The sequence below is a fragment of the Salmo salar genome, chromosome 27 (genome assembly GCF_965601325.2).
Source record: "Salmo salar chromosome 27, fSalSal1, whole genome shotgun sequence".
Classification (NCBI taxonomy): Eukaryota; Metazoa; Chordata; class Actinopteri; order Salmoniformes; family Salmonidae; genus Salmo; species Salmo salar.
Genome location: NC_138317.1, coordinates 13023260 through 13048118, shown reverse-complemented (window position 1 = coordinate 13048118; position 24859 = coordinate 13023260). Strand labels below are relative to the sequence as shown.

At 44.0% G+C, this 24859-nt stretch overlaps 1 protein-coding gene across 2 annotated transcripts in view; it reads left to right on the top strand.

Moving 5' to 3' along the window:
* Positions 1-24859, top strand: part of LOC106588355 (semaphorin-6D) — a 100152-nt gene that overhangs the window by 7061 nt on the left and 68232 nt on the right. For both annotated transcript variants that reach the window (XM_014177243.3, XM_014177250.3), the window contains exon 2: positions 11257-11434. The gene's annotated coding sequence lies outside the window, so the exon portion shown is untranslated. The remainder of the gene's footprint in view (positions 1-11256; positions 11435-24859) is intronic.

Here is a 24859-nt window from a genome sequence, read left to right as displayed (position 1 = left end):
GGATCTTTAAAAAATAATTTGCGCTGAGATTTGCAGATGCAGGCTGCCAGAGTTATCAACTTCTTGCTTCTTGCGTGCCTTCCTTTTTTTTCACTTTCTTGCTCTTGTTTTGTTTTTCTTGCCTCATTGCTTGTTTGCTTGCTTGAAGTTGAAGTGCAGGTGCAGGTGCTGGCAAACACAACAGTCAAAATTCCTTAGTGCAAGGGTTCCAGGAATGTAAAAGTATAAGAAAGCAAAGTGGGGTGAAGGGAGGGGGGATTTTTGGGGAAGAAAGATCCCGCAGAATTCCTAAGTGTGCCAAAATGGGTCTGTTTGACAGAGAGGAGAGAGTGGAAGAGATGGAGAAAGGGGGAGGAAGAGAGGGAAAGTGAGAGAGGGGAGGAGCCACGCTGAAGAAGGCTTGAGAGGCCACGGACGCTCAAGATCTTTAACATTGTCCCAGTCCGATGAGGATTGAGAGGAGTCCAAAAAAGGAGAAGAAAGAGCTTTCCAAAACGTACAGCTGCAAGCTGTCTCTTCCAAGCACTTAAAACGTTGCTTGGCTTTGTGCAACACATGGAGCTGGGTGAAAAATCTGGTCTCTGTAAGTGTTCCAAGGGCGCTCTATGGCAATTAATGGAACAATAATTACAGTAGCGCAGTTAGACAACGGAGAAATTGATGATTTGGTGCTGCTAATTTGCCGGCTGATGTCATTTTCGAAAATGATTTCTGTAATCAGGTTGAGAGATGAAATGAGGCAGAAAATGGAAGGAACCAGATATTGGATTTCAGAGCTGTTCAGTGGGATTCATATTCATTCATTGCTCCCCCTCAGTATCTCCTCAATCTTTACCAGCATGTGTTGCACATCACCTCAAGGACTGTTTCATTCGCCGGTCCAGTTTCAGTCTATCTAACTTTAGCAAATAATAGCGTCACCAGTAAGAGATGGAACGGCAGTTGAAAGCCTGGCGGCTGGAAGGAGGACAGGAAGCAGGTGACAGATGGAGTGTTCCGTGTCCTCTTCTCTCTTTCTAGCTCAGGCTGGACCAGAACCAAACATCTGGTTTGTCTCTTAGGACTTGATGGTGTGGGCAGTGGGGATTATATGCAGAGAGAGGAGACTGACTGGTGTTCAGGCTTCGGTTTGGAAAAAGGGGTTATTTTTAAACCTGGGAGTGTGTGAAGGGGGACAAAGGTCAGGGGGTGCAGGGAGGTTGCAAGGGGGGGTTGAAGCACTGCCTGTCCCCCCCCCCAAACTCTTTTCCCCTGTGTCCTTTTGACCACATGATTAACAGGCCTAGTTCATGTTTGGGAAAACACAAAGAGAAATGGCCAAGGAGAGCGAGAGAGATGTAGAGTTTGTCAACGTCAGTGGTGTACTGGCGGACAAAGGGAGGCTCATTCTGTGAGAGATGATGACGCAAAGCCGGAAGAGGGAGAAGGGGAGAGGGATTTTGCTAGCTCTGGATTTCAAGGATGGTAAACATCCTTGCCATTCTTTTACCTGGAAGCAGCTTGTCAGTCTCAGGTGCAGACAGACACAACCTGTTTGTTAATGGTGTTTGCTTGCTCAAATTGATGACGGTAATGTGTTGATTGACCTAATGTTTTTAACTTCACAGTATTCCCTAAATATCTGGTTCTGTGATGTCACCCCTCTGGCTGCAGTGAATAATGGGTAGATCATATCAGTAGAAGGGAAACCATTAAATAGAGGGCTAGATTGACAGAGCGAGAGGGGGGAGCACTTCGAGGGAGAAATAACGAAGGACAGAGGTGAGGAATTCACTTTTTGTTCTTAAAAGAGTATATTCAGAATAAACTCACACCTTTTACTAAACCAGGAAGTTGGCAGATGTAAATGTTGCCCTATGACCAAAAGGGTCGAAGTCTTTGTGTGTGGCACCTTTTAATACAATGTCTCGTCTTTAAAATTGTACGGAGGATGCATCCAGGAAATCATTTCAGCAAGGAGAAATACTACCCGCATCACAAGGAGCAGTAAAAGGCCATAAAAACGAACTAACCTTAGGGAAATGCAACAGGCAATCAAACATGAAGACTTTACTGGTTCGGTGAATGCTCTTTGAAGTGTCAAGGTGGGTATGGCAGTTACAACGTAGGGTTTAGCCCCATCGGCCATTGTCACGTTTTAATTTAAAACATTTTACAAAATGTTAAAGACAAGTCAAATGTCTTGCTGGGAAAATAATAGTCCTAATAAATTGCGACAGAATACGCTTAATACAAATCATTAGTTTTAGAAGTAGTACTAAGTTCACTCCGGTTATTATGCCTGGCTCTAATGAAAATGATGGTGGTCCAAATCACAGCTCCATCCTTCCATTCACGGAGTGTAATGTTCTTAATTAACGGTTAGCGCGAACGTCTGCCTCTCTCCATACACTCTCGGCTGTTTCCGAGTCACTGGGGTAGATGGCTGTATTGGTTTAGCAGAGCTTTGATTTCCCTGCCAGTATGAAAATCAATGTTCGGTGGGGCCAGCGTCTTTTATGGCCTAGATTAGCATGATAATGTCAGAGTAGCGGGAGTAGCTAATCAGATTCTCGTAGTGCTCGTGCAGCTAATATCGTACGAAACACACCATTAGTGGAGAATGATTTTCTGCCAATCCCCCACCCTTCAATTATTTTAACTAGCTTCTTGGAAAGATGTGCCAGAAATGGGAAACAGTATGGGGTAAGCCGAGATGGAGAGCTTATGGAAGACTGCCTCAAACCGCTATATGCCGTTACCCGCTGTGTTTTTTTTATTACTCTAAACCTCTACGGAGGCTGGTCGCTCAGGAGCACATGGCGTGGGTCTGGGCTCATGTTTGTCTGACTGAAGTGAGTCTGGTTTGGGCTAAAGTGAACCAGAATGGACAATACTCTAGTGGCTTGTTCTTGTCTCATTCCTTCATCGGCACTGATCTGAAAAACAAAATGTGTCGGCCATTTCAGACTATTGAGATGCATCCATGGAGTTAGATGTGACTTCAAAAAGCTCAGGTTTCTAGAACCAATCTGTTATTGGCCAAGTTAGTTTGATAGAGACTGTCCAGATATGAGCTTAGATGGCCTGAACTGACAAAGTTGACCTCTGATCTAACATGTTGGGGGAAATATTACAGCGTACTTTAAGTGTCTTCTGTTGACTGATGGAGAAGAGTCCTTTCTGAGCAAGTTGTCAAGCCAGTCTGATTGAGCTGCTCTGCTCTGACACACACACACACACACACACACACACACACACACACACACACACACACACACACACACACACACACAGGAGAAAAATCACTTTTCCCCCATAGGGCATCTGCACTGTGCCGGGTCAGCTAGGTCATGGAGCAAGGAGGGGGGATGAGTGATCGGTACGTGGCCCAAATGGAATGTCGCGATTTTTATCCACGTCCCACAGTGTTTCCAAAACCACAGAAGAAGGTCTTCCATGGCTCCTGCTGTGGTTTAGACAATACAAAGCAATATTTGATGGAAACTCCTTTTTGGTGTGCGAACAGTTCTGATACACTCATGGAATATGTTACTCTGTAACTGCAGGAGGAGCTCACTCAGTGCCCCTGGTTTGTAGCTGTCCCTATTAGTGCCGCACAGTATACTGAAACTTCGGTACTTTTTCGATACAAAAGAAAAACACGTTTGGTACCAGAATTTTTGTTACGTTCGGTACTTCTATCAAATGTGTCTTACGTGATGGAGAGGATCAAGTCTTATCAGCGCAGCCCCTTTTATAGCGAGAAGAGCAAATGGCCTGATCCACTTATTCATTGCTAGAGCTGTCTGGCCTGCATTGCTAACCTCTGTGCAGTATGAGGGGAGTTAACACACTTGAATAATGAAACCCAGCATGTTGAAACTGTTCATTACTGTTCACAACACATGTCCATAGAACACTTACATTGCAAGACGATACCTGTAGCTTCCAGCTTTAATTGTAGGCTAGCTTTCCTTGCTAGCTTACAGCTGAATTCAGTGCCCTAGTACTTTGTTTGTGATACCATAATGAAAAATATGCACATTTCAAAGCTGATTCTCACCAAAAACGTTATTAATTCACGACGTCTCCCTTCACCACCAAAAACGAATTCACTTCCCTCGCCCATCTGGTCTCCACTAGATTTCATAGCCACGAAGTCAGATTCCACAGCCACATTCTGCCTTGTGAACGACATCATTACTTTCTTAGAGAGACAGCACACATTTTTATAAAGTAAGAGATTGCTTCTTCTATGCAAATGTTGATCAGTACAGAAAATGTTACATATTGTTCAAATGTAATGATATTGAACTCAAAAGATGCCCAACGATTAAACAGAGCAGTAGCTGAGTTTCTGTCTGGATCAAGTGCCATTCTGTGACTTTGGTTAATGTCTTTTTTTAGTTATGGTATTGAGTATCCATTGTATTGGGTATTGTGATACTAAACCTGATATTGGTATCAAAGTCAAAATTCTAGTATCATGACAACACTAGGGAATATGGGTCCATTTCTGTCCAGAGGCACTTGTCTGGCCCATGAGTCAACTGTGTGGGTTTATCGTCAGGCCCTGACGTCTCTTTGACGTCTCTCTCCTTTTCTGCCTCTTTCTACTTTCTCTGTTCTCTCTCTCTCTACCATCTTCTCTCTTTGCTTGTTTTTTTTCTTTCGCTCGCTCGCTCTCTCTTAGGGCATACCTAGGTAAACTCTTGTCTAGGCGAGAGGAGGTTGGTATGTTGAAAAGCTGAAGAGCCTCTGTCTGTAGTCAGGTGTTAGATTGGGCTGGTGATGAGGGAGATGGATTGAGTTCACATGAGGCAAGGCTACGCTGTTCATTATCTCACAATCCTCTGGGATGGGGTGGAAAAAGCATCTGTAGAAAACAAGTTGCTTTGTCCTTCAGTCAAGTATGGTCAAGGCAATGTATCTCTCTTTTTCTCTTTCGTTCACTCTCTAAAATTCAATGTGCTTTAATGGCATGAATGACAAGGTCGATGTTGCCAAAGCGAAGTGATATACAGTAAATAACAATTATAAAAACAGTGAACAATAAGATTAGACGCTATAACACTAAAGATATATACAGAACCAGTTTCACCTGGAATGCTTTTCCAACAGTTTTGAAGGAGTTCCCACATATGCTGAGCACTTGTTGGCTGCTTTTCCTTCACTCTGCGGTCCAACTCATCCCAAACCATCTCAATTGGGTTGAGGTTGGGTGATTGTGGAGGCCAGGTCATCTGATGCAGTACTCTATCACTCTCCTTCATGGTCAAATAGCCCTTACACAGCCTGGAGGTGTGTTGAGTCATTGTCTTATTAAAAAAACAAATGATAGTCCCACTAAGCGCAAACCAGATGGGATGGCGTATCATTGCAGAATGCTGTGGTAGCCATGCTGGTAAGTGTGCCTTGAATTCTAAATAAATCCCTGACAGCTTTACAGTGGAAACCACACATGCAGAGATTATCCGTTCACCTACTCTGCAATGTAGAAAATAGTACAAAGAAAGAAAATCCCTTGAATGAGTAGGTGTGTCCAAACTTTTTACTGGTACTGTATATAATCAAATAAATATCCAGTACAGAAATGTAATAATGGTCCACCTTCAGAATCTTTCTCTCATTCTCACGCTCTTTTTTTTTTTCTTCCTCTTGCTCTCCCTCCCCTCTGAATTTGAAGTGCTACTGTTCAACCAGTGGCTCTCTGAAATGTCAAGGGGGGTCATTGGCAAATTGTATCATGTAGCTGATGAAATTCAGAGATGAGGTCAACTGCAACATTTTCCTGGCCTCTGGAACTTCAATTTCGCACTTTCTAACCTATTCTATCTTGTTCGAGAGGTATAAAGCTCATTTCCCAAACAGACATAGCCTAGTATCACGTCAGTCAGATGTGACGGGTTAGTTGGAATATTAATTTGTTGGCTAATATTGTAGTTTTGTAAAATAACATGGGTTTGAGATTTGATTTTTCTCCAAGATGATAAATAGGAATTTTCCTCACTTTGGGTTTATTCTGATTTGAATGGGACCCACCAACATATTGGAACTTGAACATCCTTTCAAATGTCACATTATAAGGCCATCTCATTCTTTGGTCGTCTGGGTTCCTAGTCTGAAGTCTTATTGGTATCTGCAGCACACTCTACACTAAGACCATTAGAGTCTTGTAGGGACACAGATTGTCGACCTATTCCTTTTTGCCAAGGTGATGTAAGAAATCACCCTTGGACACCCTGTCTTTCTCCACCCCCAAGGTCAGCATCTGTTTGATTAATCGCTCATTCCCTAATGGGGACGTCTTAGCTATTCATCATCTTGGATCAAGCACCAGGAGACTGGATCAGGGTTGGGAATTAGAAGCAGGAATCCTGATAGTTACACGTAGGCCTACTCCTTGTACTCTCGGATCTATTGAATGACGAGTATGTTTAAATGCACAATTATGTTTGACGGTTTCTTTCTTGATTTTAATATGTTCCCTTAAGCAGTTTCTCTTTAATTAGGAAGATGTTTATGGACTTCGTAGCTGCAAGTGCTAGTGAAAATAATAGCTTTGGTTGGTATGACATGTCTCACCACCTACTGGTATTCCAAGATGCATTGTTGGTTTTGTCTCCTATTCCTTTTGAGATCCCACTCTCTGAACTAAAATGCACAATGGACTCTGATGCTTCTGGTGTTGTCTAAACCAAAGCAGATTAAGCATGACATATTTTCATATTTTTTGTCTGTGTTGTGTTTTGAGTATCGTTTTTTTCCCATCACTATTTGTCTCATTCTAAGTCCACTTGGCGTCATGCAGCACGTGTGATTTGTGTTGGAATAGGAGCAGTTGCTGAAAAGAATGTGAGATACTGTAAGCTTGAGAAAATAAAGCTTTTATTAGAAACGTGGACCTTTTGAGGACTCACCCCGTGAGAAGCAGAGAAAATAGCCAACTTATTATAGAAGAAATTCCAATTCCAGCTTTATTTTAATGTTCATTAAATAATTAGCCATTATATTTGGCTTTGTAGCAATCAGAATCTTCAAGTATTTAATTAAAAATGTTTGTCAAAGACTTTCAAACTTGGTCCACAGAAATCTCTAATTTATTCTTCACTGTTCTGTTCTTTTAAACTGTAATCCCACCCATTGTTGCAAGAATTTTTTTGGCAAACATCTGACTAGTCCTAGTGTTATGAGTAGGCAATTCGGTCACGACCCAGATATGAAATGCTCTTAAATGCCGGACCCGCTTGTCTGACCTCCTGCCCAGTCAGCCTACAGCAAAACATGCTTTGATCGTACAGCGAGGGAGGAGGGGTCGGGTTTCGAGATAATCATATTTTTTGGGGGGTTTTCTGTGCTGATCTGAGCCACAATGGACACACTTAGGACCCAGAACAAGTGCCGGATTCAGTTAAACTAGAAACGTCCTGCCCCAGGCTAATTCCCAATGACAGGTCCTTTGTTGACGGGCAAGCTACTTTTGGAGGGAAACACAAAACCCTGTCCTAACAAAGTAACAAGCCGTGACAGAGGAGGAACGTTTTTTTGGGGAAAAGGGTTTAAATCGACCTAGGAACAGATTAAAGGGGAAAAACAAGGACTTTGTGGAAATGGGATTCTTAAAGTCATGACAATAGCTCATTTCTCCTGCTAAAGGTTTTCTGTGTCTCCCCTTAACCTCAACCCTCCCCCAGTTTAGAGGTTGAGGTTAGCTCAACTGTTAGCACAGAACACGAGGGCAGGGTTTTTATAAATCTCAGCTGAGCTCAAAGGCTCTGGTTTGGGTCTTGGGGCACAGGTTGCCAAACGAACTATTCAGGGAGCACATGTTCAGCTGCCCTCACCCTCCTCAGCACAAATACAGTTTTTTAAAATATTTTGAATCTCTCTCTGTACTCTACCACTTTGATTCCTCCGGCTGTGGCGTTTTTCCAATTTCAGATGATGCATTTCGGCCCCTACAAAGAACTTTCCAGCAGCTTTCCATTTTAGATCACATACCAACCTGTGGGCTAATTTTCAAAGGCCTGACGTATAGACTCCCTACTAGGACCAGTTATCTGAATCATGGGTCCACCCTGAACACTGATGACACTATCAGTGCCACCCAATGTGTTCAGAATGTCCTCTCCAACATTTCCTCTTTGTACCAAACTCCCCCAGACCATGACATATTGGCTAGCTTCAACTCTTAACAGACGTGCGTTGGGGCCAACCGCCTGATATCCGAGTCTGGCTGGGGTGCCCTGCTCGGGGAATCATTTCCTCTTGTGCTCAGTAAGCGTGTTCAAGGGAGCGAGGGGGGGGGGTTCGGGGGGGAAATCATCCCGAGCAGCTGTGCTGAAAGCCTGTGCTAAACACAATCAGGAAGTTGACGGGAAAGGCAGCGTGTTTCTGTCAGTGAGAGGGCAAACGCCACGGCACATTGAAAGGCCTCTGGAAACTTCAAACGAGGATGGCCCCGCCCCCCCCCGAATCCAGATGGCAGTTGGCTGCGTTAGACTTGGCCCGGGCCGCGCATGGAAAGAGGCCTCCGTTTCTGTATATATTATGTTAACTAGTGGCTGTTTAGCAAGGAAAAGAGGCCCATGCTGTATAAAACGGATCTGGTTCACTTAGGAAAGACAACTAGTTGGTTGGATTCCAGCACAAACGTAATCAATCCAAAAAATACTAACCTGCTAATTGCCCCAATTTCCCCTTGTTCTCTTCAGAACATGGAGAGATGTTCTGCATTTTGGACGCCTGCTCATCAAACATCTCATTCCAAAATCATGGGTATTATTATGGAGTTGGTCCCACCCCTTTGCTGCTATAACAGCCCCCACTCTTCTGGGAAGGCTTTCCACTAGATGTTGGAACTTGCTTCCATTCAGCCACGAGCATTAGTGAGGTTGGGCACTGATGTTGGGCGATTAGTCCTGGCTCACAGTCGGCGTTCCAATTCATCCCAAAGGTGTTCGATGGGGTTCAGGTCAGGGCTCTATGCACGCCAGTTAAGTTCTTCCATACCGATCTCAACAAACCGTTTCTGTATGGACCTCACTTTGTGCACGGGGGCATTGTCATGCTGAAACAGGAAAGGGCCTTCCCAAACTGTTGCCACAAAGTTGGAAGCACAGAATCATCTAGAATGTCATTGTATTCTGTAACATTAAGACTTCCCTTCACTGGAACTTGGGGGCCTAGTCCAAACCATGAAAAACAGCCCCAGACCATTTTTCCTCCTCCACCAAACTTTACAGTGGGCACTATGCATTAGGCAGGTAGCATTCTCCTGGCATCTGCCAAACCCAAATTTGTCAGTTGGACTGCCAGATGGTGAAGCGTGATTCATCACTCCAGAGAATGCGTTTCCACTGCTCCGTAGTTCAATTTCAGCGAGCTTTACAACACTCCAGCCGACGCTTGGCCTTGCGCATGGTGATGTTAGGCTTGTGTGTGGCTGCTCGGCCATGGAAACCCATTTCATTAACCTCTTGAGGATACCCTAGGATAGGGGGCGCCACAGCGCATTTTGAAAAAAAATCGTTCCCATTTTCAACGGCCTACTAATCAAACTCAGAAGATAGGGCATGCATATACTTATTATATATGGATAGAAAACACTCTAAAGTTTCTAAAACTGTTTGAATGGTGTCTGTGAGTATAACAGAACTCATTTGGCAGGCAAAACCCTGAGACATTTTCTGACAGGAAGTGGATACCTGATGTGTTGTATTGACTTTAAACCTATCCCATTGAAAAACACAGGGGTTTAGGAATATTTTGGCACTTCCTATTGCTTCCACTAGATGTCGCCAGTCCTTTCACAGTGGTTTGAGCCTTATAGAGTCAAAACTCAGTGAATGAGTTTACCCAGTAAAGTTAATTTAAAATCTGGTATGACGGGTGTTCTCAAGAGATATTCATCTATAAATGTTAGATTGACAATATACATTTAAAAAATCGTTATAGTATAGCAATTTATTGAAACGTAGCATTGTTTACCGGGACGCTTTTGAGGGGAAATTAGGTAGTCAACGTCAGACAGAGATGTAAAATGCTGTTTTTATATATAAATATGACCTTTATTGAACAAAAGAATGCATGCATTGTATAACATGATGTCCTAGGGGTGCCATCTGATGAAGTTTGTAAAAGGTTAGTGCTACATTTAGCTGTTTATTGATAATATGTGATGGAAGTGGTTGGTCGGAAAATGGCTATGAAGCTGCTTTTTACGATGGACTCATCTAATATAATCTAATGATTTGCTTTTCCTGTAAAACCTTTTTGAAATCGGACGACGTGGGTCGATTCAGGAGAGGTGTATCTATAAAAAAAAAAATATATATATTTTTTATTTTTGTAAAAAATTATGATAATTTTTTAATGCTAATTGGCGATATGATTTTTCGCTGGATTTTGATCCCGCTAACGGGATCAGATGCTCAAGAGGTTCATTAAGCTCCCGACGAATAGTTATTGTGCTGACGTTGCTTCCAAAGACAGTTTGGAACTTTGTTCTCAGTTGCAACAATCACTACAGACTATTTTTACACGCTGCGTGCTTCAGCACTCGGCGGTCCCGTTCTGCGAGCTTGTGTAGCCTACCGCTTTGCGGCCGAACTGTAGTTGCTTCTAGACATTTCAGCTTCACAATAACAGCACTTACTGTTGACCGGGCAGCTCTAGCAGGGCAGAAATTTGACAAACTGACTTGTTGGAAAGGTGGCATCCTATGACTGTGCCGCATTGAAAGTCACTGAGCTCTTCAGTAAGGTCATTCTACTGCCAATGTTTGTCTATGGAGATTGCATGGCTGTGTGCTCAATTTTAGCAACGGGTGTGTCTGAAGTTTGAAGGGGTGCCCACATACATTTGTGTGTATATATAGTGTAGCTGTGCTCCTGGGGAAGCTACTCTCAATATAGGAACTCCTTCACCTACATCTTTGCAACTGACCTACGCAATCAATGAAGTGCCAAACTGACGGAAATAAAACAAGACAGGGAGTCCATTCAGTGGCAGAATTTCCCACCTCTGAGCTCAGTGTTTATCTGGGCTGTGGTTCCTGAAGGAGTCGGGCTTTTTAGTAGGACGACAGTAAAGCTGACCGCTACTGTTCTCTGATATAAACGACCTCGGAGGAATCTGACTCCTCTCGAACAGGGCTACTGAAAACCTCTTAATGAGTTTGGATAAGGATTAATGTGGATGTGTCGCCTCTTGGCATGCTCAAGCCCTCTCTAATTTGCTCGCTCTCTTTCCTTTACTTTTGTTCCCCCACAGGTACTCAGTCAGTTGGAAGGAAGAATTCAGCCCGTACCACCTCCATCTCGGAACCATTCGGAATCTTGTCCTGTGCTCTGATTTGGATTTCTACTCGATCTCCTGGTTTGAATGTTCACTCTGTACCGGTTTGGCTCATCGAATCCCACCGCCGTTGTTGGATGATTCAGAAGCTGAGGTAAGAGTGATTCTTTTTGTCCTCTTTGTTTGTTACTAACGGATCATTTTAAAGTTATGGAGAATGACCGAGAGAACGCTCATGTGATGGAAATCTGAGGAGATGCTGAAAGAATAGGCCTACAAATGGAGACTTGAGGCTTAGAGGACCAGAGGCCTCTGTTGGGTTTCTTTGTACAAATGTGCCCGGTGACAGCCAGATTAATGAGTCCCAGTGCGAAGCTGGCCAATTTGTTTGATGCGGCCACCCAATAACGTGCGTTTTGATAGAAATGCTTGTCTCAACAAGCCTCTCTTCTCCTGTTATTGGGTTGAAGTTGTGCTGCGTCACCGAGGTTGCCTCAGGGCGCCACAAGGATCCCACGGGAAAGGCTCTGACCTGTTTGAGTGACCGCATGGAACCCATCCAGCAACATTTGTTGGTTGAGCAGGGACGCTTATCTAGGGCATCACATTTCAGATCACATTTTTCTGCACGTTAGCCGTTTAGGCTGTGGGGGATTTCGACTGATGTGAACCGTGTTAGCCAGGTGAAGTACCTCTCAGGTGTGATGTGTGGTCACATCAAGTCAAGCAACAATTCCCATATTGCAACCGTAAACTGTTCTAAATCTGTTACGGGTCGTTTCATTTCAATCACCTTTTGACCGAACCCTTTTTTTGATTTGAAAACTTTCTATACATATTTGCCCATGTTAGAAGTGGTCAGAAAGTGAATTTTTGGACCTGAATGCCAAAACATTTATGTGAGAGAGTTGCTCAGAGTTGACTCATTTAGCATACCCCACCCTACCATGAGACCATGTCTTCATCACTGGAAAAGATACATCATTGAGTTTGAGATCATTTAACAGGGTTGTCAAACTTTGTAATAATTTCTTGAAAAAAAGTTATATTTTTTATCCTTTAACGTCAATTATCTAAACGCGTAAACTAAAAAAAAACGTGTAAAAAATTGCATATGTTGTAGCTAAGACCCTATTTGACATAATCTGAGGTGTTGTACCCGCCATCAGTTGAGACATTTCAATCAGAAATATAATTCATAGAATGAACATATCCCTTCAGACCACTGCAATTTAGCTGGTACATCATTTACATTCACTTCCAGTTACTACCACAAAATGGCTGCTGGTCCATCCACCGTCAAATGTCTATTCTATTATCTATATTTCTATGATTTCAATAGGTTTCCTATTTTAAGTTTGACAGTATAATTTAAAACGACTGATATTCCCGTTCGTCAACAATCTCTGATGTGGACCTCCAACCATCTTTGTGCTACCATTTTAAAAGAGAGTACATTTATCAGCCAAAACATGACACCCAACCTGTATTCAATAGCATGCTCTGTCTCAACTGATGGCGGGCACACCACAAACATCTCAGATTATGCCAAAAAGCTACAACATATGCAAAAATGAAAAATTATCAGAGTTTACGTGTTTTTAGATCATTTACATTAAAGGATAAACAATTACATTTTTATTACAAAACTTTTTTTAAAGAAATGATTAAATTTGTAAGTCGCTCTGGATAAGAGCGTCTGCTAAATGACTAAAATGTAAAATGTAATTAAATACAGTACTTTGACAACCCTGTCTGGGGGCTTTTAAATGATGCCAAACTCAACCTTTTCTCTTTTCCAGTGATGAAGACATGGATGTCTCATGGTAGACTGAGGTATGCAAAATGGCTCAACTTTGAGCACCTCTATCTCCTAAATATTTTGACATTCAGGTACAAAAAGTGACTTTGACTACTTCTACCATGGGCAAATGATGTATAGAAAGCTTCATTCAAATCAAAAAGTGACTGAAATCAAATGGAACTGCAATCATTTTTGGCGGAATTCAGAATGTACAAATTGTAGAATGTGGGCCTAATTGCTGTACACTTTATGATAATTGTCAAAAAACATAAGAACCAACGTCACAGGGATCCTTTTTAACGGATTCCTTTGAATCGAACATGCCTAACTAGATGTCTTTTAGACCCATTACTTGTGGCATTTTATAGATGTTCTCTTATCCAGCAGCTCCTCAGGTAATGCTCCATTTCCTAATTTTCTCTCACAGATGAAAGGGCCGAAGCATTGTGGCTTTATGCTGTGGAGCTATTACCATCTGGAGCAATTACTGTCAATCGCTGCTGCCTATTTTACAGTTATTAGCACAAAATCTTCCTTTCTCCCCGTGTATTACTTTCCAAATGGGATTTGGATGGACTGCTCATTTCAAGATGTCTGAGGATTTCTTCAGGGAATTTCAGATTTACCTCAGATACTCTACATCATTTGAAGCAAAACTCGGGACAAAACGAAATTGTCTGTCCTACTGTACTTCCATTCGCAAACTTTTGATATTTTACATTTTAGGTAAAAGTATTAATGAAATTGAATACATGAACTTGAATACATTAAGTGCCCTATCTAGGCCATTATAGTGCGAGCTTTTGTGCTTCAGTTGCATTTTTATAGGGACAGATATAATCAAGAACATGCCTTTATCACAGCTTAGAGACTGACAGGGGAAGGTGGGGATTGGGGGTACCAATGACTGTATATATGAATGGACAAAGCCATCAATCACGTGAATCCATTCATTCATTCCTACGTGAAGACTCAACAGCGCATTGCAGCCAAATTTAAGTTGGTTAAGATGGTGTCTCATGGAGACAATTTTTAAATAATTGGTTCAAGGACATGCATCTGGTTTGTTAGACGCAATTATTGGTACCATGATTGTCTTCAAAATGTGTATTTGTTTACACATAGATTTGCCACAGCTTGCCATTTTTCCATTCACTATAATAGGGGATCCTGTTTTCTGCTAACAATGCCTGCAGTACCGCGGCCGGCCTTGAACTACCATGGCTTCAATGAGAGGGGGCCATCGTCCTCCCCGAGGGGTGGGCAGTTAGTTCAAATGCTTTGACCTTTGACCTCCTGTCGCTCATCTCTCCTCCACTTCTGTTCAGCACATTGCTCTCGTAATGTACAAGCAGGGAGTGGGGGTTAAGGGGGGGGGGTTGTGCTTTGTTGACATTTTCAGATTAGTCATATCCATCAAAAACATGGGGGGTGAAACGTTAGTCCCACCCACTCTGCCCTAATCTGATTTAGCAGGGTCTAGGGAAGATGGAGTGAGTGGGGGGGAAGGGAGGATAAGAGGCAGAGGCATATGCTACATAGTTTGGGTGACTTGATGCTCACAAGGAAATGGAGAAACACTTCTAAGCCTTTTGAACTTTAGTCAGGGGAAGACGGGCCTAATACCCCTTCTCCCTTAGACATCCATTTTGACCGTTACTCAGTGGAGATGGAAGAAACCATTAACCTTATGGTTGTTGCTTGTGATTCTTCAAATGTCAGTCCACAACTCATTTAAAAATAAATAAAAATAATAAAAAAATTTAAAAAATGTGGCTTTGTGCGCATTACGTGCATCCTTCTGTTACAGGGGTTTGTAGCGTTGTTGATGATTTTCCAAGACTTTTGAAAGGTATCCTTTTGAGTGACTTAGTTGGTAAGATGTGGCTGACACAGGAGTGTTTGGTGAAAATGCAACAACCCCCCAACAAATGTCATTGTTTCTCTAACAAATTACTTGTTTAGATGGGTTGGAAGTGTAATTGAGGTAAAGGGTCATGTCTGGGAGAGCCTGGTGTCCATGGCAACAATACTTTTACCATGTCATGTGACCTCACCTGTGAGAAGGGGCTTTGGAGAATTGGGGGATTCTCAGTCTGAGGAGTCAGAGAGGACATTACACTTATTAAAAGCTTGCGTGGGTTTAACCGCAAGTAGTCAAGTTGTTTCCGGTGTGCCGTCTCGTACTTCCTTATCAATTTACCATTCCTATTTGGTTAAAGTATATGTATTACCCGAGGAAGCCATCAACCACCCATTGTCTCTGTGTTTTTGCTCAGAACTTTTTAAAGCACATGGTGGGTTAAGATCTAAAAGTCTTTAACGGTGGAAGTCTGGTAGAAGAGGGGGTTAAGCTGACAGTTCTGACTCCCTGGGCAGGGCTGTACTTGGTAAAGGGGAGATAGAAGCTTGAGCTGCTCAGTCCAGTTGTCAGGGAGGGTCTACATCGGTCTGTGGATTAAACCAGATCAGAACACCCCCCCCCCCCCCGTAAAGTGCTATAAGTCCCCTCTCCTTGAGCCCAGAAGGGCAGATGGAATGTTGCCATGTGAAGGTATTTCCCCTAATTTAAATTGGCACTGCAGAGTTGTGGTGGCATAGACCAATGGGGTGAGGGTATACTTGTCCTGATTTAGCCCTTAGATACTGCCGTGTTTGGTGGAAAGCGGGCTAGGGAGGGATACATGTTTTTTTGAGGTATGGATGAAGGTCAAAGGTATGTTACCAGAGCATTGACCAGTTTTACGGTGTCCCAGAAAGTTATGTTCGGCTAAACCTTACACTATAGAACACCTTATTTCTTTAATTTGCCAAAAAAGAAAGCAAACATGTCTTTGGTCCCCCTACAAACCATTTTTAAGAAGCGTACTCCATTCCTCAAAGCTAGGACCCTTGATATGAAACGTCAATGACTTTTAAATCTATTAGCAAAAACCCCAAATCAATTTCCTCAAAGGCACAGAGCGATGGAACCCCACTTTCAGCGCATGTAATATGACTCAGCTGAGAAATTAATCTCCACACCCTATATATCTACTAAATGACTCCAGAAATAGCACTATTTTCTGGCTTTTACACCCTCAAGTAAGCTTTAAGTAAGCCATTTAATCCTGTGTCACGTACCTTTTGCGTCCTTCAGCGATTCGATTCTAGTTCTTAATGTGCCATGGCATAGTATAGTCTATGGCTCTTAGCTTCCTCTAGTACATATCACAGTGTTGTGCCAGATACTGTATCAAGCACCACAGAGTGCCAGCTAGCACCCCCCCCCCCCCCCCCCCCCAGTCTGAACATAGCCTAGACCTTCTTGATCCTGTGAACTTTAAGTATTTGGGGGTTTTACTTTGGAGTTTTGGGATGACATTTAAACAGTGGAGAAAAAAGCACCGCAGATATCAAACTACACATGTTGCATTCATTTCAAAAACTCCCAAAAACCGAAACTCCATTATTCAACCTGTAAGCTTTTACTATATTTTGGGGATTATGATGTGATCTTGAACCAATCTCCGTCTCATCAGACTCCTCAGACGTCATCTCATCAGACATCATCTCGTGTTTTCCTGGTTAGGGGAAATACCTTCACATGGCAACAATGCACCATGACCTCTAACCTATAGTCCTTGTGACCTCACCGTCCTTATTCTTGGAAGGTTTTCCCAGACAATTTGACATTTAGTTCCGGTAGTATTCTCCTCCAATCAAGTAGAGCATGACTAAGATGAGACGAAGCACTGATTGACGTCACCAGCGTAACTTATAGCGTAACCCTTGTTTTGTGACCCATAGGAGCTACAATATCCTCTGGGAATCTCTGCGCTGACACCTGGTGCTCTGCCATCTCTGCCAAGATGTGCCAAGAGTCTCTCTCATGATTTAAGACATGCCAGCAGTGCCCTGGCTAAGCCTATGCAATATTCACACTCCACAGTTAACATGATTGGATTAGCATGTTTGGATCATGGCACAAAATGGCTGATGTTCGTGCATACACAGTTTTCTCTCTTGAACCTTACCCAATGCCCAAACAAGAAATATCATAGGTCTGCCGAATGGCTGATTTTTGATAAAGCATCTCAATTTAGCATATGCAAATTACACAACATCAAGCAGTTGACTAAGACAAATTTGACTTTCAAGATTTCCAAGAAAAGCGAGTTCATGGATAGCCCTTCTCTATTACCTGATCACAGCCCTATTGTCCTGCTCCCCCTATAGCTTTTAGTTTCAGTTCTTTTAATTGAATACAGCTATTCTGTTTCCTGAGCACAAGAGATTGCGTGTTCATTAAAGAAATCCTGATTAGAATGAAAGAGCGATTACGGTAGGGTGGCCATTACTCCCCATGTGAAAGCTCCCTCCTGCTCATTTGTCTAATGGAAGACTGCTTAGAGCTCCCCCAAAAGCCATTAATTAGCTTAAGTGGACCCTCAGGGTTCCGTCCACTCTTACCCCCCCCACCCCCCCCACCCCCTTATTTCCTCCAGGAATGTGAGTGACCACATTGCTCGTTGTCTAGTTGTTCTCCTTTGGCTACAATGTTGTCAATGTTAATAATAGGTACAGTAGGGAGGTATAGTAATTTCAGTTCTGTCTCCTTAGACTGTAGGTGCCCACAGGCGTGTGTAGAGAGAGAGAAATTCATGAGGGATTTTACTTAATTGTATTGTCTTTAACACGAAACAATTGACATTTACAATGACCGAGCTTATTAAAAGCAGTTTCAGAGGAGTTTCATTATGTCCCATATGACCCGGCACGATGGTGCCAAACAAATGTGAGATACTGTGCCATATCTCTTTGGTTAATTCATATCTAAACAACCCTCATCTGTCTGTGTCCTGAGGGCGAACACTTCTGGGGTTCATTCCTCAGTCTCTCCGCGCACAAAGCTTCCACAGACGCAGATTGAATGCAATTAGTGAAATAATTAACATACAAATAATGATAGCAAGCTTTCCTGGGGATATTCCTCAAGCTAATTGACATTCAAGGCAGAAATGAGGGTCTCCTACCTTCCTCTTCTTCTGCATGCGTACACAATCCACTTGGCTACCATTTGTGAGGTCATATATAATATTCTCATGTCTCAAGGACAACAGAAGTGTATTGCCTCTGTGTGTGTTTCGTTTAACAACGGATGCCTGCACACATACAGGCATGCGTAGGTCGGACGTGTGCACACAGGCTAAATCCCTTCGCAATAGGGACCTGTTGGCTCTGCTGCAGTCGCAGTCTGACTGTGCAGTTTTAGCCGCCCAGTTTGCAGTGTTAAACCACCGAGTTTCTAAACATCGTGAGACTTCTGGGAATGCTTGCGAAACGGACCAAACCGACCAGGCCGGGATTTGAGAAGCCAATGAGAGAAGTGAAAAAAACGTTTTTACATTTTAGTCATTTAGCAGACGCTCTTATCCAGAGTGACTTACAGTAGTGAATGCATACATGTATTTATTATTTTTTATTATTATTTTGTTTTATTTTTTTGGTACTGGCGCCCCGTGGGAATCGAACCCACAACCCTGGCGTTGCACACACCATGCTCTACCAACTGAGCCACAGGGAAGACGTTCATTTTATCTTGAAAGTCACAACCTAGATTGGAGACGACGTCTTTAAATAGTTGAGCGTGTTATTACTACCAACCTCGTGAAAGTGACAAACCGACGCGTTTACATTTTCATTAAAAAAAGCACTTTGTATCAAGAGTGCCTTTTGATTTTACGGCCCGCGCGCGAGCTTAGCTAGCCAACGACATCGGCCGCGCGCGAGCTTAGCTAGCCAACGACATCGGCCGCGCGCGAGCTTAGCTAGCCAACGACATCGGCCGCGCGCGAGCTTTTGCAGCAGCTAATGGGGATCCTAATAATAAATACCAAAAGTATGATCGGGGATTTCTATTGGAGAAGCAGGTTCTGCCCATCTTCCTACTGTACTGTCTTTGGTTAAACTGTGGAACATTGTTACTAAACACCCACACTCACCTATTCTACAGCATCAGGGAACCTGTGCTGTTCGCTCGCTATGCGTGTGGCTGGGACACATAAATCTTCATCTTCCTTCACTGTAGGGCCACCTTCGCTCCCTCTGTGTGTGTGTGTGTGTGTGTGTGTGTGTGTGTGTGTGTGTGTGTGTGTGTGTGTGTGTGTAGAGAGATTGTCTGCACCTTTGCGAGTGGAGCTGAAAGGACAGGGGGGGGGAGGTAGAGAGGAAGGGGGTGGTGTGGTGTTTTGGACAGGCAGTGTGTTGGTGATTTACTGGGTTGAGCAGAACACAGCGAGAGCCCGTTTGTCCTTGTCACATCCAAAGATCGTCCCTGTACCCCCACTCCCCTCCCACCTCCCCTTTTCACCTGTTCACTGCCTCTTTTCAGAGAGTACCTCTTCCCTGCTCTTTCATTCTTCTCCATTTCTTCATCCCCCTGTCTCATCGAAGAGGCCACTTTAGCTCTCCTTTCTTTCCTCCTTTCCCTCGTGATGTCTGTTTATGTTCCAAGTTGGTTCTCCTGACAATAATGCCTCTTCTTTGGCCTTTTTTGCTCCTCTTCATCTTTGGGTTCATTCTTAACTCTCTCTCTGGTCGTTCTCCACTCTCTCCTCTCTCTGGTCGTTCTCCTCTCTCTCTCTCTCTCTCTCCTCTCTCTCTGGTCGTTCTCCACTCTCTCCTCTCTCTCTCTCTCTGGTCGTTCTCCTCTCTCTCTCTCTGGTCGTTCTCCTCTCTCTCTCTCTGGTCGTTCTCCTCTCTCTCTCTCTGGTCGTTCTCCTCTCTCTCTCTCTGGTCGTTCTCCTCTCTCTCTCTCTGGTCGTTCTCCTCTCTCTCTCTCTCTGGTCGTTCTCCTCTCTCTCTCTCTGGTCGTTCTCCTCTCTCTCTCTCTGGTCGTTCTCCTCTCTCTCTCTCTGGTCGTTCTCCTCTCTCTCTCTGGTCGTTCTCCTCTCTCTCTCTCTGGTCGTTCTCCTCTCTCTCTCTCTGGTCGTTCTCCTCTCTCTCTCTCTGGTCGTTCTCCTCTCTCTCTCTCTGGTCGTTCTCCCCTCTCTCTCTCTCTGGTCGTTCTCCTCTCTCTCCTCTCTCTGGTCGTTCTCCTCTCTCTCCTCTCTCTGGTCGTTCTCCTCTCTCTCCTCTCTCTGGTCGTTCTCCTCTCTCTCCTCTCTCTGGTCGTTCTCCTCTCTCTCCTCTCTCTGGTCGTTCTCCTCTCTCTCCTCTCTCTGGTCGTTCTCCTCTCTCTCCTCTCTCTGGTCGTTCTCCTCTCTCTCCTCTCTCTGGTCGTTCTCCTCTCTCTCCTCTCTCTGGTCGTTCTCCTCTCTCTCCTCTCTCTGGTCGTTCTCCTCTCTCTCCTCTCTCTGGTCGTTCTCCTCTCTCTCCTCTCTCTGGTCGTTCTCCTCTCTCTCCTCTCTCTGGTCGTTCTCCTCTCTCTCCTCTCTCTGGTCGTTCTCCTCTCTCTCCTCTCTCTGGTCGTTCTCCTCTCTCTCCTCTCTCTGGTCGTTCTCCTCTCTCTCCTCTCTCTGGTCGTTCTCCTCTCTCTCCTCTCTCTGGTCGTTCTCCTCTCTCTCCTCTCTCTGGTCGTTCTCGGCTCTCTCCTCTCTCTGGTCGTTGTCTCTCTGTCTCTCTGTCTCTCTGTCTCTGTCTCTCTCTCTGTCCATCATGACGGGTGTGTTTTTTGTTAATTCTTTCTTGTCAGCCCACGGTTAGGAAGACATCTTGTCTACACCAAGTCACCCATCCCTCACACAAACTAACATGTGAATGCACACATTCACTGTACTGTATGTACTTGGAATGGATAGTAGCTTCCATTGGAGTCACATGCATCACATCAGACATCTCAACGAGGATGTCAGAGTGAACCTACGCGGTCTGTAATATGATCTTGATAAGTCGATACAACGCAGGAATCCTGAGGTAGGCGTCACTGTGGTTGCATAGCTGGATTCCAGACACTGTGCTCGTCTCCTCTATGGTAGAGATTAGAGAATAACGTTTAAAAAAAACTAGGACACGTCTTCAAAAAGCATCTCCGAGTGTTGATCTAGGATCAGCTCCCTCCTGTCAATATCTCACTCATCATTATGATCTAAAAGGCATGACTGATCCCTCCTGCTCTGAGAACTGTTGTAAGGCTGGCTGGTATTGACAGAAATCCGTACATTAAAGTAAAGTGACTATGACGTTTTAGGGCATTATACGACAACATTAATGAGCGTATCATATGTCCATGAAATATGTTATCGATACATGAATGTGCCTTGGACAATCTCCAGGTGCCACACCTTCTAATTTGGAAGCTATTGATCTCGTGGCTTTGGCTGCAGTGTTTGAGAACAGCATTTAGTTCACACGTCACCCCTGCAGAAATGTGCCAATATCGTGCTGAAAACTGACGATATGCATCTTGCATCAGCCGTTATGCAAAAGAAAATAGCCTTTTAAATCACCCAGCCGTAGAACATACTGTAGTCTTTGGCAATCAAAATAATACCTGGCTGTCACACTGACCATATCGCCACCGATGTTGATTGATTTCTATTGTTTCAAGTCTACTAGCTCTCTGAAAGTCTACCGTCTTTCCTCTCTGACCGATGTCTACGGGGTGTAATGCCGAGGGGGCGGTTGGTGATTGGTGGTGGGAGGAAGGTTCGGATGTGTGATTGCTGCCACCTACCACGTGTGTAATGCTAAGAAAACAGGTGCTGCCCACAGATTCACCGTTGTTGGTCACGGTTCAGTCATCCATCCATATCACGATAAATGGACTGAATTATAACGATACCTTTAATGATATTAATGTGCGCCATAGTATTTAAAAAATATATATATTACGCTTTAAACTACTACTACTTTGAATGTTGTAGCTATCCTTTGTCCCATTTAACAATTACCCATGTTGGCAAACTTCACCTTTCTTTTGTAGGAATCTTTAGGGGATTTTATCGTCATGAAACGGTATCAGCAAAATGTCCATGCTAAGTGGTCGGTTTGGTCGTTGTCGATCATTTTCGGTTTATAGAACCAGCTCTACCAGGAAGTGCAGGTTGTTTTATGGAATGGTGGGAACATAATGACTTTGCTCTTGCCTACTGTCTGTAGGATTGCAGAGCAGAGAGGACAGGTGAAAGTGTGTGGTCTGCGTGTGCTTGGGAAGGATATGAGTGTGGTTACAGTGTCTGGTGTGGTTACGCTCGCATGAATGCGCACGAACACACACACACACACACACACACACACACACACACACACACACACACACACACACACACACACAGTGCCCAACAAAAACTAGGCTATAGCCCAGTCGCCTCAGGGGAAGAAATAAATAATAACATTTTAATTGCTGGACTGTTCTGGGAATGAGTCTGAGAACCAACCATAACCCCTAGCCGTTGGGTCAGATACTTCCTCCCTCCCTGGTCCCTCCTCCAACGGTCTCTGCGCGTGAAACCGAGACAAAACTAACCAAATATGGTTGTCCATCCCAGCCTGGTCTCCCGCTACGACGCAGAGGCGCATTTAGCCTTCCCTCACAGGGGCTGTTTCATAAACTTTTAAAAAGCACTTAAGAAACAAAGCTTCAAAAATAAAAACTCAGAGTGCTAAGCTGGCAAAAGTTGCTGTGCTTTGAACACGAGAGAGCGAGAGCCATCAAAAGCTTGCTGCTGAGGCTCCCTACCAAGCACCCTAAACGTATCCTTCAGCAGAATTAGTACCCTCTCTTCTTCTTTATAGGGGATCATTGTGAGGACTGTCAATTATTATTTTATTTTTTTTGGGGGGGGGAGCAGGCTCCCAGGGACAGCCTTATAAACCGGTGAGGGGGATAGGGAGTGGGAACCACCATGCCCATCCCCAATTAATCTGCCCTCCAGCCGCTAGGCGAGATAATGGCCATCCAGCAATCCCCCCTCTCGTGTTCCTGAGGACCAGGGTAAAGAACAAACAAAACACAGATAGTCAACAACAAACATACTGCTAGGCTGCTCGTTTGTTTGTAGGGTTTTTCTCCAGTTTCGTCGACCAGCCCTTTATCAGCTTTCACAGTTGGGTGTTAGCTGCACATTCCTCAGTAAAAACATTAAAAAGGACACTATTTCTGGAACGGTTATAGTCCTGCCTCTTGTCTGTTGGGTATTTCTGGATGTATTTACCCATTTTGCGTTTTACATTTTAAAAATGTTCTCCAAACTGTCAGTTCAAGGCCAATAAATGGGAGGGTGTGGCGCCAAAACTGACAGCACCCTCACCTGTTGTCAACGGACTGGACTCGAGTCAAGGCCAAGCCTGCATCCCCTGTGTTTCCGAGTTTTAAGTGGAGCCACTCTCTTGTGGGACAGGGGCTTCAAACACAAAACTACAACGCTAAAATGCTAGTTAAGCGCCGTGCGCTTTCCTTTCATGTGGCCCGGGGACTGCCAGGCACTGTGACGTATTTTTTATTTTTTTTGTATTATTCATATGTGTCCCCTCAAGCTGTCTGTCAATTATTAATGGTGGGGGTTAACAGACTTTTTTTTTGGCCCGTACCACCAAGCGGGAAGCTTAGGAAACGTGTGTGCGTGCGTGGGACTGTGTGTGTGTACATGTAGGCATGCTAGTGAGCCTGTGTATGTTTGGGTGATTGCTGCCTGCTTGCCTTCCTGTCAGGAAATGCTTCTCTCTGGCATTTTTTTTAAATCCACACGTTGGTGTCCGGTGCTGTCGTGATGTGTGTTTCTGATCCATTCTCCCCTCTATAATGAAGCTTCTGGATTCAGACCAACATTCATAAATACAGATACAAATTGCTTGTGTAGACACACACACAGGCTTTGTCACACAGACACACAAACACACACACCTGCATTCTCTCTCTCCGTCACTGTCACACACACACACACACACTCAAATTCTCTCCCTCTGTCTCTCACACAGACTGACACATCATGCCTGCGTGAATAAGTAAAACTGGATCAATGGCCGTGGGACGACTGGCTTTGGATCACAGGGGGGGGGGGGCGCGCGCAACTACATAATGGGACTATTTGAATATGGCGTTGAGAGACCACTTAGAGGACACCCCGTGGAGCCACACATCATCCTGTGAGTCTGAGCTGAGGTTCTGAAGAATGCCCCGTGGCTGTGTGTGGGTTAGGGTTGATTTGATGATGGTTTTTGTCATTTGAACTCGTGACTGTATTGATTTGAGTCCCTGGCCTGTGTAATGAGTCTCGGTGTTGATTGCAGTCGCCACCCTGTCCATCGATCGCTCCCTTTTCTCTTCCTCACTGTTCTTCCCCGCTCTCTCTCCCTTCTCTCGCTCTTTCTTCCTCCGTTCCTCTCTTCTTCTCTCTTTGTCCGTCGTATGATCATTCTTTGCCTCTCTGCCTCCCTCTCTGCACTCCATACTACTTTCTCTGCCCCCCCCCCCCCCCAATTGACTTTTTAATGACCATTTTACATCATGTTTTGATATTCAAATTAGCCGTGTCAGCCGGAGTAGAGAGCAGGTCTTTTATTCCAACCCTCGTCTCTAACTCTCTCCTTTTTTTTTAAACAGGGGTTGTTACATGAGCACGTCATTATTAATTGCATGTTTTAATGTGTCTGTTTATCTTCAGAGAGGCAGGAGTGCAGAAACAGGCACGCACATGCAAGCGAGTCGATCGTTTTATATTTTGGTCTTAACGGCCTCGTGGGAGAGCAACAGCAAGCGGCAACTCGAGTTCAAAGCGAAAATCTCCTGAATTAGCCAACTGCCTGCATTTCAAACTAACTTTTGCTGTCCAACTTTTGTCAGATCAGAAACCA